We start from the raw sequence: 20,052 nt of genomic DNA, 5'->3' as shown, positions 1-20,052 counted from the left end.
GGGCGGAGTTTTCTAGACATCCTTTCCGATGGACTGCTAAGACGTGTCCTGGATGATACTAGTGGACACGTTACAAATGGCTGTCGCTATACCCTCGTATCCTTGTAGTGTCCATAGCAAGATTGAGCCAATTCTTGGTTCTTGTACAAATCATGGAAAGATGGAGTCAATGTGAGCCCATTCGCCAGTCTACTGATATTCACTAGATTTCATCTATGGACCTATTTTGTGCATAATACATTGTCAAAATCGCCATGCCTGTTGTGCAAAACATGTGACAAATGCACAGTATTAGTAAAAAGTGTATGAGAACCTTTTGAGGAATAGTTTTTCCCTATAGGTCTTAGGAGTACATGTGAGCACTACACTTCAGACATGTTCCAATATGCTTGTATTCTCCTCATAAGATCACATAACCATTAATACATATATGAATGTTGTTAGAATTCATGCCAAGATTTCATAATACTTGTCGCATATCATCAAGAGACTCGGATATCATGTTTCTAGTGGCAATGTGATATTTTTACATCCTGATCGGCCCATCCGAGTTTATCATTCAGACCGTGGACAAATTCGGCATGCTGCCACGTGTCAAGACCCTCGGCCTGTCCAAGCAACCTTGTCCAAATCAACTACTCGACCCATCCGAGTGACTTCGTCCGAGCGACTCCATCCGAGTGACTCCGTCCGAGTCCACCCTATCCAAATCCCAAATTCGGCCCTCGGCCCATGCGCCTCGGCCCGTCCAAGTAACCCACTCGGACCCTATAATTCGAACCAGTTGGGCCGAGTGTAGATTTTTTCCAGATTTTCAGAAATTTGACCGGACTTGGCTAGAACTCAGCAGCTCAAATTGTCAAAATCCTGTAGGGCGCTCAGAACTTGATTCTGGCACGCAGAATAGGCCTGATTGGACAAAAAACGAACGAGGCAACACCTTAGAGAAACCCTAAACCCTGACAAGATGGCCAGGGCACGCAGAATAGGCCTGATTGGACAAAAAACGAACGAGGCAACACCTTAGAGAAACCCTAAACCCTGACAAGATGGCCAGGAAATTGACCAACAAGCCTATTTGGCCCAAAACCACGAAAGAGCGCGTAAGATGTTTAGGAATCGGTTGTTGCACTCACCTTGAATTTTCACACTTGAAGTATACTTAAGGAAATTGAAAGCCTGATTGAGCACAAATGCACAAGGAAAGACACATTGAGTGGCCATAAATTGAGGACTATATTAAATAGCTGAAGGAACTCACCCAGATAAACCACTCAAGGAATGGACCAGTAGGAGAGAACCCAATACATAGACAAACATCAACGTGCAGAAGTAGGACCAAGCAAGGGACGCCGACGAAGTGGATCTAATGAGTCTATTGAACCTAATCGATAGCTTGGTGGAGCACGACAACTCGACAATGGCAGAAGAAAGTTCAGACCACAAATCTAGCAAGGAATTTGATTTAGAAACCTTTCCAGATGCTGGTTAGCAGTTACGATGCCCATGCTCGGTACGAGCACTACGGTAGGATTGTAGACACTATCATCGCAGATCTAGAAGAGGAGAGAAAGCTGGCCCGAAAAGCATTGCAAAGCATGCCTGAGTACAATAGGGATCAGCAGGCTAGGAACCAAAGGCAAGGCATGGAGTTGCGAGAGGTGCAGCGGGTACTTGGATGGCAGGAATCGAATGGACCATGAGAGGGCACTAGAAGGAGACTTAACACTGAGTGAGGTTCTCACGAAGCGATTGCTCGATAACATGGCTGCAAAGCAAAGTGCCACGGCTCTAGCGACCTCGCTACTCGCAGGATTAGGAGCAAACCAGGGCTCAAAGAGCCAGGCTAAAATCCCTATTGTTGCCAAGAAACTCAATAAGTACTAGCCCCATGATGATCCATACAGCTTTGTTGAGCAGTTCGAGCAAGTCTGTGAAGCCAACGGCCTCAACGACCTGACTCAACGCTCTCAAGCGTTCGGGCTTTGCTTGGGCGACAAGGGTAGGACGTGGTACACGAGCTTGGATAACACAGAGTGAGCCAACTTTGATGGCCTTAAGGATCTCTTCATTAAGAGATTTGCCGAGCTGGGATACTCCGATAATCTACTAGTACACTTGATGAACGTCAAGCAGAAAGAGAAGGATGACATTTGCGATTACGTGACCCATGTGCAGAGTCTCTTCAAGAGAATCCCTACTGGAGAGAGACCGACTAAAAGAGAAGTATCAACTGTATTCATCAGTGGGATTCAGAACAAGGAACTATACAAGGCTTTGGTAGGCAACTCGAGCTTGCAGCGAGACGCGCTAGCTGGGGTCTTTGAGGAGGCCATTTGAGTTGAAGATCAGCTGAAGGAGCGGAGCTCCAGAAGCGTGAACCTAGAGGAGACCAACTCGCGAAGCTCAGAGAGAGAGCTTCAGCCTCGAGTGAGCGATCAGCCCCATCATCCCAGGATAAGGGGAAAACCACCGAAACAAACCAAAACTTTGGCTATTGTTAGGATGGAACTAGCCAAGTTGCAAGACATGTTAAGATGACCAACATGCCCACACATCCAATGCATGTACTGTGGCGGAAACCACTTGCCAGTCGGGCGTCCGGACCCTAGGTCAAGACCTTGCACTAACTACGGTAGGTTCGGTCATGACGTCGCGCATTGTAGACTGCCAAGGAGACTTCCATACTCACAACCATACGGCCAACCTTACCTAGTGAATAGGCCGCAGCCATTTTTTGAAAGGGGAGCCCCATTGGCCCTCCCTGCGCCTAACGACATTAAGCCGGCCTTTCCTAGGATGGAAATAAATCCTACAGGCATTCCCAGGCTACCTGGTCCTTACGTAACCCACCCACTGAGTGACGCTCCTGTCCACTATGTGGAAGAACCAAACGAGGAGGAAGCTTACATATGCCCTTACGTTTCGCATGACGACAAAGGCAACGCTATCCTCATGGATTATCGCCCCATACCGGTGATGGCATTAGAAAGAGGACGAGGTAAAGGGCTAGGAGGGCAGACGTAGGATCCAATCACATGTTGGACTTGTGGCCACCCAGATCGTGTCTCATCACGCTGCCCTAAAAGGGAGCAACAAAATAGAGACAAGGCAGACCAAAGGTGTACTGAGTGTGGAATCACCCATCTCTTCGTCAATTGCCCAAGGCCAAATCCGTCATCTAGCTCAACCAATGAGCCATCTATTCCATTGGGGCTATTTGGTGTTGAGAACCATGATAGGGAGGCCATATCCATCCCATTGCAGGTCATGACCCGTGCCCAAATGAAGTAGGTCGGCATCTCTCTGCCAGGACCTAGCAATCTCGATGCAGCCTCAATAGGGAAGAAGAGCCGTAGATGGCGAAGGAGGAAGTCGAAAGCTAAAATCGCACTAAAAACTGAGAGTGCTACGACTCTGGCCACTGGGAAGAAGGTCTCTGACGCAGAAGCAAAGACGTCAGCCCCTAAGACGGCCGAAAAGGGGAGCGCTAAGGTAGGGGAATACCCACACCCAAAGCGACAATTAGAGGCCATAGAAAAGGTGAAAGAATGGGTGAAGGAAGCCCAAGAACATCTAAAAGATGTTGAGCCCATCATAGAGGATGGGATTGATTATGTCTCTAGCATGAGTACGCCAACCTCGCTCCCACTACCAAAGTCAAGAGAAGCAACTGCACCACAAGCGGTGCCGCTAAGGCCAAGCCTCGACATTGCTACAGGGTCGCAGTTTAGTCATGGCCACTGGCCAGGACAATCCAGGTTAGGAGAGAGACGAACACCCAACGATCTCCTAACCACGTTGGTGACTTCCCCTGTAACACTTAGCCTGGGAGGTCTACTTAGGCAGCACTTCACCCTATGGCAAGATCTTAAGCAGTGGGTTGAAGGGTCACAAGAGCAGGTCATGGCAGACCCTCATGACCATGAGGTAGAAATGCAAATACCAAGTTTGACGTTGCACTCCATGCCTAAATCCTTGCAAGTAAATGCCTTCTGGGAAGGCTTCAAGATGCATGCAATCTTACCAATCTTAGCCCTAGGTGATACAATGATAGGCGATACAATGAGGAAGGGAATCGTAGACATGGGGGCTGAGGTTAGTGTGCTTAGCCACGTAGTGCTTTAGACTTGGGGAAACCCACCTGTTGAGACTGCTAGGTTTAATGTCACACTAGCAAACGGTATGAGAGTCAAGCCATTTGGGGTGCTTAAGAATTGGCCAGTGAAGATCGCAGGTGTCCAGTTCTCCGTTGACTTTATAGTCATGAAGGGAGTGTACTACGACATCCTATTAGGCCGCCCCTGGATGCGCAACGCTAGGGTCATCGAAGATTGGGGTAATGGCTTAATCTTCCTTGGCAATAGGACGGATGCCATGAGAGTAGAGGTGGACACCTGGAAGACCTCACCAATAGATTAAGATGCCATCTTTGCTATGCTCAAGGGTAATTCTCAGGTCAAGAAGTCCTATGGGCCCTTGACCAAGTATATCCCATGCCCAGAGGACGAGCGGGATTGGATGCATGTCCTTTCTACAATCGACCTGTTGTTCTCTAATCATGAGGCATATGAGCAAGCCATCAAAACAATCGGCAAGGCTAATGATACACCCTCCGTACTAGTCTGCATAATGGCAGGAAGCCTTCATGGGAAACCGAAGCCCATCAACTTCCACATCCCAGCCACCAACAAAAGGGAACTCCAGGAGATACTGGAATATCTATCGGACAAGCTAGCTGGCAATCCAGCTGCAAATCTCAAACCACTCCAAAATCTCTTAGATGAATCCAAGTGGCAATGGACTAGAGTGCATAACTTAAACCTCATGTATAACTGGGCCTTGGTGCTTGACCAATGACTAGAGATAGACCAAGGCCTAGGAGACGATGAGTAGTCTGATGAAGGGAATTCTAACGATGAATATGAAGACTGCCAATCCTTCAGTGATGAAAGTGAGGGTGAGGTAGATACCATGGAATACGACACTAAAGGACAAGAAATAGAGCAAATAAAACCAGATTACAAGCCGCAGAGGAAGAGTATCTTCAGGATGGAGCGAGGAGTCATGCACGTGGAATGTGACCGCACATGGTTGGAACACGTAGGAGCCATAGACCTTGAGCAAGCAGGACTAGCCCAGCCAAGAATGACATCAATTTTTAGAACTGAATCGCCATCCAAACTGTGTCCACCAAGGGAGACCACCTCTTCTAGTGAAGGCGGGGGATTCGACTCTGAATCAGAGGTTAGTTCGGATAGTGATCCAGAGATCCCTAGGCTGCCCACAACCAGACACACCAAGGGGGACCTACATGTCCACCTGAGACGCAAACGATTGAGACAGGAAGAGGCAAAACAACCTAGGGATACTCGAACGGAAGAACGGCGAAAACCACAGGACCTTCCTAAATGATTTACAAAGTTCAAAAAGGGGGATAGGGTGGTAGTTTTGTTAGGTGCCAAACGTCAAGCGCAGACAAGCGAACCAATCGAGGGACCAGCCAAGGTCAAGGAGGTGGACCTAGCTTGAGAAGGGGAGCCACCCCGACCTGTCTTCATTGCTGATGACTTGACTAATGAAGAAGAAACGAGTCTTGTCGCTCTCTTGTGAGAGTACATAGACATGTTCGCCTAGTCCTTAGGAGAGCTTAAGGGGGTAGATCTGAGTGTCGTGACTCACAACATACCCATGACGCCAGACGCAATATCGGTCAAGCAGCGACATACCCTATGAATCCAAAACATGCTCATGCTGAAGAGATTGACTGATGAGAGCAGGATTCATTTATGAAATTGAGCACACAGACTAGGTATCACCCATAGTCATCATGATGAAGAAGAATGGAAAAATCCGAGTGTGCATTAATTACAAGAAGGTAAACGCTGCTACCAAGAGGGACAACTATCCGTTGCTATACACGAAGCACATGCTTGAGAGAGTGGCAGGCAAGGAAGCCTACAATTTTCTGGACGGATTCTCAGGGTACAACCAGGTGCAAGTGCATCCTGCGGACAAGGCATAAGACTGCCTTCACCACTGAGTGGGGCGTCTTTGCTTACATAGTCATGCCCTTCGGGTTGACTAATGCCCCTACCACTTCCCAACGCCTCATGTGCACCATCTTTAAGGACATGCTTCGCAAGGAGTTAGAAGTCTTTGTCGGATGACCTCTGTGTCCACTTGACTTGGATCGAACACTTAGACAAACTCCGACCAGTCTTTAAGTGGTGTCGTTTATACCATCTCTCCTTGAACCCCTTAAAGTACCAGTTTTGGGTGAAGCATGGATGCATTCTAGGGCACGTGGTGTCGAAGAACGGCATTGCCATTGACATCTCAAAGGTTAGGGTCATTGTTGACCTTCCACCCCCGAGCAACTACAAAGGATTTCAATGCTTCCTAGGCCATACTAGGTACTATCGGCGGTTTGTACTCAATTATGCGTTGATCGCCAGACCATTGTACAAGCTGCTTATTGTCTTCGAATGGACTGAAGCATGCCAACGGGCGTACGAAGAGTTGAAGAAGGCTCTAACCACAACACCAATCCTATGAGCCCCAGATTGGACCATCACCTTCCACGTGCATATCGATGCTTCTAAGTTTGCCGTGGGGGCAGTGTTGTGCCAGCATGGCGAACACAATCTAGACTATCTAGTGAGCTTTGCTAGCAGACAAATCACGGAGACATAAATGAATTACTCGACGACGAAAAGAGGGATTAGCCATGGTATTCATAGTGAAGAAATTCTGGCTTTACCTTTTGGCCATGCCCTTCACCTTCTTTGTGGACCATCAAGCCTTGCTTTATCTAGTAAACAAACCTTGTGCTACAGGATGCATAACTCGATGGCTCCTTCTACTTTTAGAGTACGACTTCTCTGTAGTGGTACGGAAGGGAAAACAACATTACATGGCTGATCACATGTCGCGCATTCCCACCGAAGAAGCCGATGGACAAGGTGTTATTGATGAATTGCCCGACGCCCATCTGTTTAACCTTTCCAGCAAGAGATACCTATTTAAGGCTGATCTAACGCCGTATTGGACAGATGACGTAGTCCAAGTGCTTGAGCACGGACTGCCTGAACGACCAATAGAAAAGGGCCGACTTAGGTGATTAATCCTTAAGATCCAGCCCTATCAGCTGATTGCAGGCCAACTCTATAGGCTGGGACAAGACGGATTATTGCATAGATGCGTGTGTGAATATGAGATGCATGATGTGCTCTCAGAAGCATATGGAGGCATTGTCGGAGGGCACTTTAGCAGAGACACAACATCACAAAAAGTGTTGAGGTCTCAACTGTGGTGGCCCATGCTTTTCCTCGACGCAGCACGATTCATCAAGCACTGCGACGAGTGCTAGTGAACAAAGGTCCCAATTTGCAAAGATCAAATGGAATTAACCCCGGTTATTGCTCGACAACCCTTCGAAAACTGGGGAATTGATTTCATGGGGCCCATCAGTCCTGCGGCACAGTATTCGCAATCGAATGTTGATAAAACCTTGTGAGAAGCCTCCCAATTCTCTAGGACCACCCTGCAAGGGGACATAGACCTGTTGGGGGTTGCACCCACCCACTTCCCTCAATAGGATTTTTTTAGTTATCTATGTAGGTCCTATCACATTTATATGTGACATTTAAAATCAGCTTCCTTAATTAAGCCTTTAGGAAATAGGATTTATTCGTATAATTTACAGCACAGACACAAAAATAGAGTAAGACGTCCTTTTGACAAACAAGTTCTTTAATTTATCTTCAAGTTAATCTTTGTCTTCTACCCACACATGAGAAATTATGTATCCCTTTTGTCCAACAGAAGTACCTGGTCCAAATCACGTGGCACCATAATTTCCATCCACTATCCAGAAAAGGATCTTCCAATGCCCTACACGTTGGACTCACCGTAGTCTACAACTCCGTTCTGGTCTAGGCAAGGGGTGTCTAGAGCTCCACTGACCCCAAGCAACTTAGGAATGATGAGACAACTTCCATGGTGGGTTGGCCTTTTCACCACTGGACCTTGGGCCTGTGAATCGAGCAGTGCCCTCTCGGGGTAATCCACAGTGTGATCTTGGAGATGACCCATCCATGCAAAATATCCTTCCTTATTTAATCCAATTAAGAATCATGAATAATGAAGGGAATCAACCCTAATATCATCTTCCAGGAAAACATTCCTTTATTTCCATGGCAACTTGTCAATACAAACCCCTGCCATGCATTTACCATCAAGCACAAGCCCTTGGAATAATCATCTAGATCACATTCCAACAATCAGTTTAATGCAAAAAAGCAATTAGGATGATATTAGATCAATCAACAAAAGAGTGATATCTTTTTCCAACATTGCAGTAATAATCGTGATAACCTTTCCATCGCATATCTACTCTCCCCCTTGGGATCAAAAAGCGATTCTATGTAAAATCTATCTAACACTCCTTTCTTTGGTTTTAAGCATATGTTAGGGGTTTAAACATTGTACATGATATAGGTTCACTTGCAACGTTTGATAGCCTAACCTTCTTCTCAGCAAGTACAATGACTTAGGGTTTCCTAATCCTTGAGCCCTTCATTTGCCCTAGAGTTGTTGTTGCATCTAGCCCAACCGTAAATATGATTGATAACCATAGTCGCTATTGGGTGGATCTCAAGGCATCATAGTTTTAATCCTAATGATTGTTGTTTGTACTAGCTATGTGCAACTTTGAGATCCCAATGAGCTTATATTTTGTGATATTAGCAAGACTTTAGTGTAATATTTGTCTGTGTACCATCGATGTATGTTTCACATAATCTTTCCCATGCATGCACCATCTACGTGCATAACCCTTAAGTAGCCTCATATGCTCTTTATGCTACGTATGATTTTGTTGCATAGCACTAGGATGCAATGATTGGATTTCGATACAAGGGTTTGTGCGAACCTCAATGCGTCATATGAGTAAATCTACGCATGGTCATCTATGGTTACAGAAAGAATTTCCTAAAATCGCCTATGAGTTCATTAACTATTAAAAAATAATTTAGGTTACTTATTAAAAAGAACTCATGCACATGCCAAAGTGACATATCCTATGTCTCAATTAATAGTGGATATGGCAATTAATACCTGGATATTTGGATATGCATTATCCATATCCAACGTTGTCTTCGTATTTGCAAAAAACATCCTAGTAGCCAGTGCCTCCATTGTGGGATGGGGGTTACCGTTGATGTGAATCTCCTGCCATTTGGGGACCTCTCTCTCTCTCTCTCTCTCTCTCTCTCTCTCTCTCTCTCTCTCTCTCTCATCGGAGAGATAGTGTGGCGGTGTGACTCTTCTCGATTGCGATGGGGTTAAACTCATGCGGAGATGGGGCGTTAAACTCGTGGGGATATGGAGAGAAAAGCAACACGTGTGGTCACCCTCTAAGGAGGGGAAGAGGAATGGGTTCCTTCTGAGAGTCTCTCCACACACTCTCTCTCCCTCTCTCTTCCTCTCCCTCCCTCTCTCTCTCTCTCTTCCCCTCAGTAGCAAAGGGGGGGATGGGCAAGAGGTAATGTCACATTTCATCTCTTTACGATGGGGGGGGGGGGGGAGTGATAGTGGGGGGAAAAGGGTAGCAAACGTGTGCCCCGTTGGTTTTGTCACCACCTCGTGGTGCTCGTCATCTCCTTGCTCACCGTCTTCATTTGCAGTCTCCACCGCCATTGTGGACGACTTGCTCCCCTCCCTCCTTAGCGTCATCGTCATGCCTCTTCCCATCGTCGCATTATTTCTCCCTGTCGACATCATTGCCACTTCCTCTTCCTGTCGACGATAACAGGGGAGGGAGATTTAGAAAAAAAAAATTCAATGATTTTTAATTATTAAGGGAGGGGGTTCTTATTGTCGTGGCGAAATGTGACATCCTCTCCCCCTTAGAGAACTCGAGATGTCCTCTTCTTGGAAGAACTGGGGAAGACAAGCATTAATGGGGCTTAAGGCCGGGCTAGGACTCACCATGTGTCCAATGCGCTACTCTAATATGTAAGATATATTAGAGTAGCCATAACCTCTACCATGGCTACCATGGCCGCGTTGATTTGAATAGAAGACATCATCCTTGCTCTTAGAACTACTAGAGCATGTAGCCAAGCCAAGTTTAACTTCCTCATGAATAAGCAATGCAACCAACTCATTGAAATGTGGCATTTCAGCCCGCATAGAAATGGAAGTATCAAATGATTTATATTAAGATCGCAAACCATTTAATGTCACTGCAACCATGTCTTCATCCACAACTTGTGTGCCATGGATGCCAGCTGATCTGCAATGGTCTTAATCTCTGTGACATAATCTTGTATAGATCTTCCTTTTTTGTCCATGTTGTTAAATTGCTACTTTAATTATATCTTCCAGGAAGGGGAATATCACGAGTTGCATTAGATATATCCAAGTCTGGATTGCAAGAGAAAAGTTTATTATAGTTACATCTCATGAATATCTTCTAGGTTTTTCCTAAGTATTTGGTATATTCTGGATCACTAGCGCTTGTACAATTTCATTATTTGTAAGTTAAAGTTCTCTTCGATTCCTATTGGGACAATTGACATGGGTATGTCGAATGTTGTGGCATTCGGAGCATTGGTGTTTAGGGTGCTTTGGACATTCCCTTTTGAAATGACCTAACTCCCTACAATAAAAAGAGCATGAAGCTTTATCACATGCGGTCACAAGATTTTTGGTTGTCCTTGGCAGAATTTTCTTCATTAGACCAAATTGCCTTAGGATCCTTTTAGCAGATTGAAGAGGTCCTTTATTTCAGAAACTCTGTTCCCAGATTGTCCTTTCCTTAGTTTGGGACTGAGCTTCATGGACAATCGACTTTGCTTGTCCTTTCCTTAGTTTGGGACTGAGCTCCATGGACAATTGACTTTTCTTGTAATACTAAAGATTACTTCTAATCTTCAACATTTTGGTAAGACCCAATCTATATTAGTTGAAAAGAAATGAATTAAGAGAAATTCATTGCAAGTTCTAGGCTCAAAATAGATGAAACTCATATTACTCAAGTTAACTGTAGCTGCAAGAGTAAAGTTTATGCCAATAGAAGTTGTATTTCATGTCGACAAAATTTCTAGGATTTCTAATCATCCTGAAGAGGTGTTGTAGGTTCTAGGTCTTCGTCTTCATCTGATTTCTCTATACATCCGAAGACTGCACTTGTGCAGCTTCATTTCCTTGGAGACTTCATATCTTCTGGAATTAAGTCACAGTAGTCTACTTGATGTCCTCTACACCAAGAAGTCTATTAATGATAATTTTTAGGTCCATCTCATAAAAATATCTCAATTGAATGTATATACATGATAGCCTATAAGATCACATCACCCACATAGAGATTCATGTCCTATTCATTAGGAATCTACAAATATCCTTTGAGATACATGAAATAAAGTAACTGGGCCTCATGAGAAATCAACTCATCCACAAATCTATCAAAGACAACTTTTAGTAAATTTGTAGACCATAGGTTTATCCACCTATCCTCTAGAGGTTCTAAATCCACATTACTCAAGGAAATATACAAGGCAAAGTGCTAGTGATTATACTTAATCTAGAAAGAGGGCGGAGGAGATACCAATTCAACATAGCAAACAAAATCTTCTTAGACATAGGTCATATGCTAGTGAAGGCATTCTATCTTAGGAGAAAGACCATCACATAATTTAGCCTTTTTCCGGCTGTGGTGAAGCTCCTCTTTAGAATACAATATAGAAGATACCATAGGAGCTATAGGAGAAATGCAAAGGGTAGCTACTTAGTTTCAGTTACTTTACTATGGAGTTCTACAATAAGATTCTTCTGCAACTCTGAATTTTCTTGAGAGTACTGTAACTAACCCTCACATGTACCAAGCTTACTGGCTAATGTTACCATCTCCTCAAGAGAAGAGTTTTTCTCTTTAGTCGTTGACACATTCTCCTCTTCTAAAGTAGTGATCTTGGACTCAAGATCTTCAATTATGGCTTTCTATGAATCCATTGAAGACGTAGCTGCAATCATCTATTTGTGAATGTAACTCAAGGTAACCTTCTTAGAGGCTAAATCCTCCAAAGCCTTGCTAAGCTGACTGGTTAGAGAGTCCACCTTGTCTTGCAAAGAAGTGTAAACACCTATATAGATGGTTTGAAGACAAGACATAATCAGGGTTTCCATAGTAGACTAGATAGTATAAATCAACTAGAAAGCATGGGTCTAGCTAGCATGATCTATAAGGGGGAAGGAATATGTGAATCCAATTGACCTTCCCTTTGGGCTGAAAATAGATTTATGCAAGAAAGGAACGAGGAAAGGAAGCTACCAAAAATAGTAGGAGAAAATGTTTGTGTAGGAGGATTTGGAATAGAAGAAGGATTGGAAGAAAGCTTTATACATAACTGTTTCTTTGGATGGAGCCTATCAAGAGGCTCATCATCATCATTAGAATTAGCTTGCATAGGGGGTGGAGAGGGAATTGAAGGTGGAGGTTGTTTTGAAAGAGGAGTATGTTTAGGTACTAGCACTCCACCTAGAGGAGGTGCAAGAGTAACAATCTTCTGAAGAAAACCTCAATATTACACATTGATAAGATGTTCCTTCCTGTTGAGTGTTGAAATGACCTATTTTTTGGCTGATTTTTGTTGTTTTTGATGCTGAATGGTTGATTTTATGAGATGATTGATTGGTTTGGAAGTGGTTTGAGAGTGTTTTGGATAGGTTGGAATGGTTTTATTAAGCTCATGATGTTTATTAGTAGAGATGTGAAGTTCTGTTGTTGATGCTCTGATATGTTCTAATATGTTCTGTTTGGTCCTAATAGCTTCTGTTGAGCTTCTGTTTTGTTCTGTTTTCTCTCTATATGGAAGGATGGAGTATTGATTGATAGGGTTTGAGATTTTTTGAAAGCTTATTGAGTGATTTTTGATGGTTTGGAATGGTTTTGGTATGAGTTATGCATTTTTTATGCTTTCTATAGACCTTCTATAACTCTCTGTTGAGCTTTTGTGAGCCTCTGTAGACCTTCTGTATGCCTCTGTATGTGTTCTTTTGGATGAGAGTGTAGCTTGGGAAAGTTTTCTAGCATTGGAAAGAGATGAATACAAGCGCAAAAGAGCTAAAAGAAGTCAAAGAAGTAGCTGCTAAAGACTCAAGTAAAGACTGGAGTGAAGTGACAGTGGTGAGCTATGAAGAGTCACTGTAGTGGCTCTCGTGACTCTTCGCATCTGACATACCTTTTGGGAGGTGTCTCCACGACCAAATAAGGGTTTTTATGATTGATTATTGAGTGATTATAGTGAGGCTTTGATGTATTATTGAGAGCATACTATTGTGAGAGAGATTATATGTGAGAGATAGTCAATTCTATGTAAGAAAATGTATCTTTCTATGAGAGAGAAGACTATGAAGACAATGAAGATGAATACTATGTGATTTCTTTCCATCAAAATGGTGTTTCTTTTGTGTTCGCTTTGTCTATTAATGAAGTCTATGAAGAATATGAAGAACATAATCAAGTTTGTTGAAGATAATGTCATGGGAGATTGTTTCTATGATGCTATGTGAAGATTTATTGTCTTTGGTGCTGTTTTCTTTGTGATGGTCATATAAAGAGTGATATAAAGCTTGTTGGTGATTACAAGATAGATTTTCTTACAATAGAAACCCTTTTTCCTTGGTATCTCTCTTGGGGCTCCATGTTTTTGGTGTGCAGCCGGGGAAACTTGCCATCAACAAGCACCAGAAGAGGCTGAAAATGAAGGAAATGGCATGGCCAAGAAGAGAAGAATTCAATGGATGTTTGTAAAGTTCCTTCTTCCACTGAAGAGTTAGAATTTCTCATAATCAAAGCCACTTTCCACAAGAAGTTCATCCCACAATGGCGGAAACATATCACCATCATGATGCATGCTCTATGTGGTGGACAGTTTTCTCTTCCTGTTGAAGCAGCAGAAACTTGCATCTTAGTGGCAAATTGTTTGGGAACAAACTGAAGAGCAGAAACAGAGAGAATGACCATCCATGGAAGATTTGGCATTCATTGAGAAGTTTCCAAACATCATCAAGTGAGAGATTGTGAAGAAGCTTCAGGAGTCTTGGTCTGTGGAGGTTCACAAAAATAAGAAGGAAAAGAGTTGGAATTTGTTCGTGGATGCTCAACAGCAAGATACATGGGATGCTTGGTGCACTGATAATCTTCTGTTTGTTCAATTAGCAACCCACTAGAAGTTGGTAGACAGAGTGTTATTTACAACATACATTGTTGAAACCATCAGAAGCTGGCACTACTATGATGATGGCACCACCACAATGCTTAGACGTATGCATTTTGACACCTTCAGAACCGAATACCTTCCTCTGTGCAGTGGCATGAAAGCAGAATTCAGGGACGTTGAAAAGGAAGTAGAAGAAATATTGGCAAGAGAGTCTTCCAGAGACTGAAACCTTTTATTATCCCTTTGTGGAGCACTAACAACATAGTGGAGCCAACCCCCTAATGAATGACACAATAAAGAGGCAAGCGTTAGAATGAGTCCAGAGGTATGTGAGAAAAGAGAAAGCAAAAATCAAAGCCGAGAACGTGCTAGTAGGAGAAGCCGCCTTTGACGCCCTTGTGGAACTCTTTACAGAAGTCCTAATGGCACATCAAGCCCTTCCTCCTCTTGCTGGAGGTCCACTTCCAAGCCAGATCCGTCCTGGAAATATTGATGACAGGCCAGTGAATGTAGTCCCGTTGCCAATTTTTAAGAGAGAGTACAATGAAGACCTGGATCTTCATGTAGCAGAGTTTATGGTAGCATGTGTGGCTAACAATGCCAGAAGCCCTGAGCATTGGTTAGCAATATTCCCCGCCACTTTCAAGGGCGCGGTGTTTCAGTGGTATGAGAGACAAGCAGCAGGAACTTTTGGCACATGGGACGACCTGAAGTTAGCCTTCCTCACTAAATTCAGGCGCGTGAAGGTTTTGAAGAGCGGATGCGAGAGGAATTTATGAATTTAAGTTAGTCCTCTTGAGAAAGAGTAGAAGCTTATGTCTCACAAATGGAATCCATCCTGAAGAGATGGACTAACCATAATCTAGATGATGGCATTCAGAAGGGAGTGTTTCTCAGAGGATTACAACCAGAAGTCTGTAAGTTTGTGGAGCCGCAAAGACTAGCCACACTGCAAGCTGCAATAGAAGGTACAAGACTGTACGATGAAGTGGAAGCTAGATTGGCAATGAATCCAGGAAGAGGAGTCCTACCTCCTCTGATGCCAGGAATGATGTGCCCACCAAATGCAATCCCAGGGACTATCCCCTACCCCTACCAACAGATGCCCCTAGTATCACAGTACAGTGCACCAAATCCATAGTGGCCACAATCAATGCCTCAAATGATGGTTCAACCACAACAACAATGGTCCCAAATAATTTCCCCAATGCCAAATCAACAGCAATAGTGGAACCCTATCAACTGGAGCCAACAGCCAATAATTCAAACAGGAGCTCTGAATCAGAATCAGAATAGAGACCCTTGTGCACCAGCCCAACTTGTTTATGCAATGATTACAGAGACTCCTCAAAACCCTACTGCCAGTACCTCAGGAGGAGAAAGCTTGAAGGATTATTTATCCAACTCACTTGCAAATATAAAAAAGGAGTTGCTGGATGTGATTGCAAAGCAGCTACAGACACTGAAAGTGAATACTGCTAGCATATCCAATGTTGCAAGAGCAGGAAGAGATGTGATGCGTCAAATACTTGGTGTGGTAAGTGTCATCAAGCAGGCCATTAAGCCACTAAATGTACACAAAATCCAACAATCCGTGGAGCTTTCTGTTCCTACTGTTTGTGGAAGAACCATATAGAGGATATTTGCTCTCTGAAGGAGATGCATGATAGGAGAAGGAAGGAAGAAGATGCAAGATTCAACTTGCTGGAATCCAAAATGACAACACAGGATATTGGACCCAAGCCTAGAGAGTTTGGTCCTAATTTCGGTCCAAGGAGTTTTCCCTCTCAAAGTTACAGAGGAAGACAATCTGGCGGTGGTCAGAGATGAGAAGTGGAGTGTTACAGATGCGGAGAAAACGGACACATTTCACCAAATTGTCTAAATCCCAGAAGGTTAGTGGATTACAAGCCCTTATGCAGTCCATTCAAAGGAGAAGGCCACACTGCAAAAGGCTGTCCAAGCCCAGCCCTAGTGAAAAATAGTGCTACTGATAATCCGGCCAAGGCCCAAGAGCCTACCTCCAATTTAGTGGAATTTGAAGTTGTTGCCATCACGCATGCAAAGAAGAAGGAACCACCTATCCAGAAAGAAAATAATCCTCCTGCCAGAACAGTGAAGTTCAATCTTCCACCAGAAGAACAGAACAGAACAGAGCCTTACAGTGCTGTACAGAGCATGTTGAGAATCAGCAATCACACTCACTAAACAACCTCTTTGTATGGAGCCTCAGGGTCAAGGATATGCAAGCTAACTTATCCCATATGCACAATGGTGCTTACTACAGTTTCCTACTTTCCTATAAAGCATTGTACTTGCTTCCTTTTCTTAATGCAATGATAGTACTCTTTTCCTTTCAGTGAAGTATCAATGTCATTGTCCACATACACAAGATTGTGTTTATGAGTCCAAGTCTCAATCTTGGAACCTAATTCACTTGTGTAACAAACAGTGTCTTTGTCTTCTCCATCATGAGTCCACACTTCTCCTTTCATCCTCCATAGCTTCCGGTTTTGCCATGCTCTAGATCCCGCATTTCTCACATGGTATCAGAGCCCAGTTAGGCATGGCATTGCTTCTCCAGCCTCTCTTGATTCCTCTCGACCTCAATCTAGCTCAGTGTCAGCTCATGACTTCATCTCCCAACTCTACTCTCACTGAAGCTTCCATGGCAACCATAGCCAGCAGCACCCTGTCAGATTGAGATGCTTATATCTCACTCCACAGGTCAAATCTCTTGGAGCTTCCTTCTGGAAAAGTATTCCCCGACTTACAAAGCTTCCCTGTATCACATCAATCCAGGACATTTGACCATCTGTAGCTCAGCATTGCTTAAACTGTCAATCTCTACTCTGTGTCTGCCATAGCCAGACAGGACATACAGCACTTGGAGCTTCTATATCTTACTCTACAGGCCATCTTAGCCCACGATTTCTTCTAGGGAGTTGTTCCTCTACTCAAGGCGCTTCATCTTGGCATGAAAATTGACTACATTACTGCGCCCTGACCCCAGCATTGTGGAAATCGTGGAAATTTGTCCTGAACTGCGCCGAATTCGTTCGAGCTACCTGCATGCTGCATACAATCCACGATCTTGACGATTATCATGGGGCTTTGATAGCCCATGAAGTTAGCTTCCTAGTCATGTAACAATTTTTGAAAATGATCAAGTATAGCTCCTGCAATGTTGAAAAAATCAGGCCCCTGTCTCAGAAACCCTAATTCCACCATAGCCAAAATTTCTCAAGCTTTTTTTTCCTCAGTTTTTCTCACTCCTGACACTCAACCCAAGCCTCTGTCACTCTAATCCATTGACCCAGCATCAAATCAAGGAGGGGAAGGACCTAAGAAGATTGAAGAACGACCGAACAATCCCGAACAAGAAAAATCAAGCTCAACAACAACACTGACATAGTGTGTTTTCACACTGTCACTAACTATGTCTCTTGACACACTGTATTCTGCTCTTCTACTGATAAAATCTCAGAATTCTAGTGTTGATTTGCTACTGATCTTGCAACCTCAACATTGGAAAAGACTCTCCAAATGCTCAATTCAAAGGAGTCGGGTTTCACACCTGGCAAACCCGCATCAAGCTCATCTTGATGAAAAAGGGTCTTTGGGCCATCACAAATGGCAAAGAGAAGAAACCTCGGGACGCGGACCTTGCAACTACTTGGCAAAAGAATGATGACAGAGCACAGGCCATTATCAAACTGGAGCTAGACGACAGTTATATCCATCATGTGGATAACTGTGAGACCTCACAGGATACATGGAAAAGACTTGACACCCTGTTCGGTGCACTATCTAAATCATCAAAGTATGGTCTCCTAATTGAGTTCTTTAGGCTTGAAATGAAGTCCAGCACATCACTTGCCACACATCTCAATTACATGGAAGGACTCCTAACCCAACTTGCAGGAATCAACATTAAAATGGATGAATATGTTTGCATCGGTGTTCTACTTAAGAGTTTGCCTCCTGAATATAATAATGTATCAACAACTTCAATCAACATGCCAAATCCTGAACTTGTTGATATCCAGGCATCACTGTTAGAAGAAGAAAAGAAACTAAAAACTAAGGAAGAACCAAGTACCTCTAGAGATGAGCATGCATTATATATTGGCAACAGGTACAAAGGCAAGAAGGATCAGCTCTTCTGTGACTTCTGCAAAAGGACCGAACACACCGAGAAGTTCTGCCACGCAAGAAAGAGATCCCAAAAGGCCTATCTAGTCGCAGTCAAAGAAGAAGAAGAAAATGGAGCAAAGGAAGATGAAGATGAAGATGAAGACCACCAGGATCGGAAGGACAAGACTCATCAGTCCTTGTACTCTCATAAGTCTGACAGACTGTTTTAAAAGCCTTGTACTTCCTTGCCCTAATGCTTCCTGCCATAAGCTTTGTAAAACTCCTTATGTAACTTGGCATTACAGTCCCTGTACACTTTGTGAGGCCCCTGTTACAGCCTTTGGATGTCCACCATGTTTATGGTACCCACACTTAGCCTTTTCTGTGATAGCCTCTGGTGTTTTGCCATGTTTGTGGTATGCCCACACTTTGTAGGTGGTTCTCATTACAGCCTCTACACACTTTGTGCCTTTCTAGTTGTGATTGAGGAGGGGTGTTGAGAATCAGCAATCACACTCACTAAACAGCCTCTTTGTATGGAGCCTCAGGGTCAAGGATATGCAGGCTAACTTATCCCATATGCACAATGGTGCTTACTGCAGTTTCCTACTTTCCTATAAAGCATTGTACTTGCTTCCTTTTCTTAATGCAATGATAGTACTCTTTTCATTTCATTGAATTGTCAATGTCATTGTCCACATACACAAGATTGTGTTTATGAGTCCAAGTCTCAATCTTAGAACCTAATTCACTTGTGTAACAAACAGTGTCTTTGTCTTCTCCATCATGAGTCCACACTTCTCCTTTCATCCTCCATAGCTTCCGGTTTTGCCATGCTCTAGATCCCGCATTTCTCACAAAGCACTATAGTGTCACAGAGAGTCACAGAGACAATTCCAGAGACAGGACCAGAGGTCCAGGAGATAGAAGAGGAGGAGGTGCCACAAGTGGCAGAAGAAGTCCCCATGATGCCCCTGTTGGAAGAAAAAAAGAAAATGAAAATGGGTGTTGCCCCATTCCCTAACCGGTTAGAGAAGTCAGTGGATCATATTAAGGAATACGATCTGGTCAGAGATCTAGATACCTTTAAACCAAACCTCACATTCTGACAATTATTGATGTTGTCTCCCAGCCGAAAAAGGTTCAAAAGTATACTGACAAGAAGAAGTGGCTTAAGGATTGCTCCCTTAACAGCAACAAAGTCCAACAAAGCTCCAGAGCCTGTAAAAGAAGTGGACATGGCTAACGCCTTCCTAGATCCGGGTACCCCAGAGACTGGCATGTGGATAGAAGGCTTCTTTATTGCAAATGCACTGATTGATGGTGGCTCATCAATGAACATTATGACGGATGTGATAATGAAGGATCTAGGCCTACAAGGTGTGCAACCCACCCAATGGCTCATCAGACTGGCGGATCAAAGCAGAATCAAGCCTTTGGGCATTCTCCCATATGTGAAGACTACAGTGGTTAGAAAAGATTATTGGCTAACCTATCTGGTGGTGAGGCCAAACTCTTATGGTACATCCTACCCCCTGTTAACTGGGCAGACCATGGCTTTTTGAAGCCAGAGCAAGGACGGATTGGTTCAAAGGAACCTTGTCCTTGGGTAGAGGACCTAATAAAGTGGTGCTGAAGCTATATGGTGCTCAAAAAGGACATGGATCCACCTCCTTGGAATTATCTT

This window comes from Lygodium microphyllum, chromosome 9 (genome assembly GCF_053477565.2).
Source record: "Lygodium microphyllum isolate KBCC chromosome 9, Lygodium_microphyllum_v1.1.10, whole genome shotgun sequence".
Lineage (NCBI taxonomy): Eukaryota > Viridiplantae > Streptophyta > Polypodiopsida > Schizaeales > Lygodiaceae > Lygodium > Lygodium microphyllum.
The sequence above is the reverse complement of the archived record's forward strand: the minus strand, read 5'-3'. Positions refer to the sequence as shown.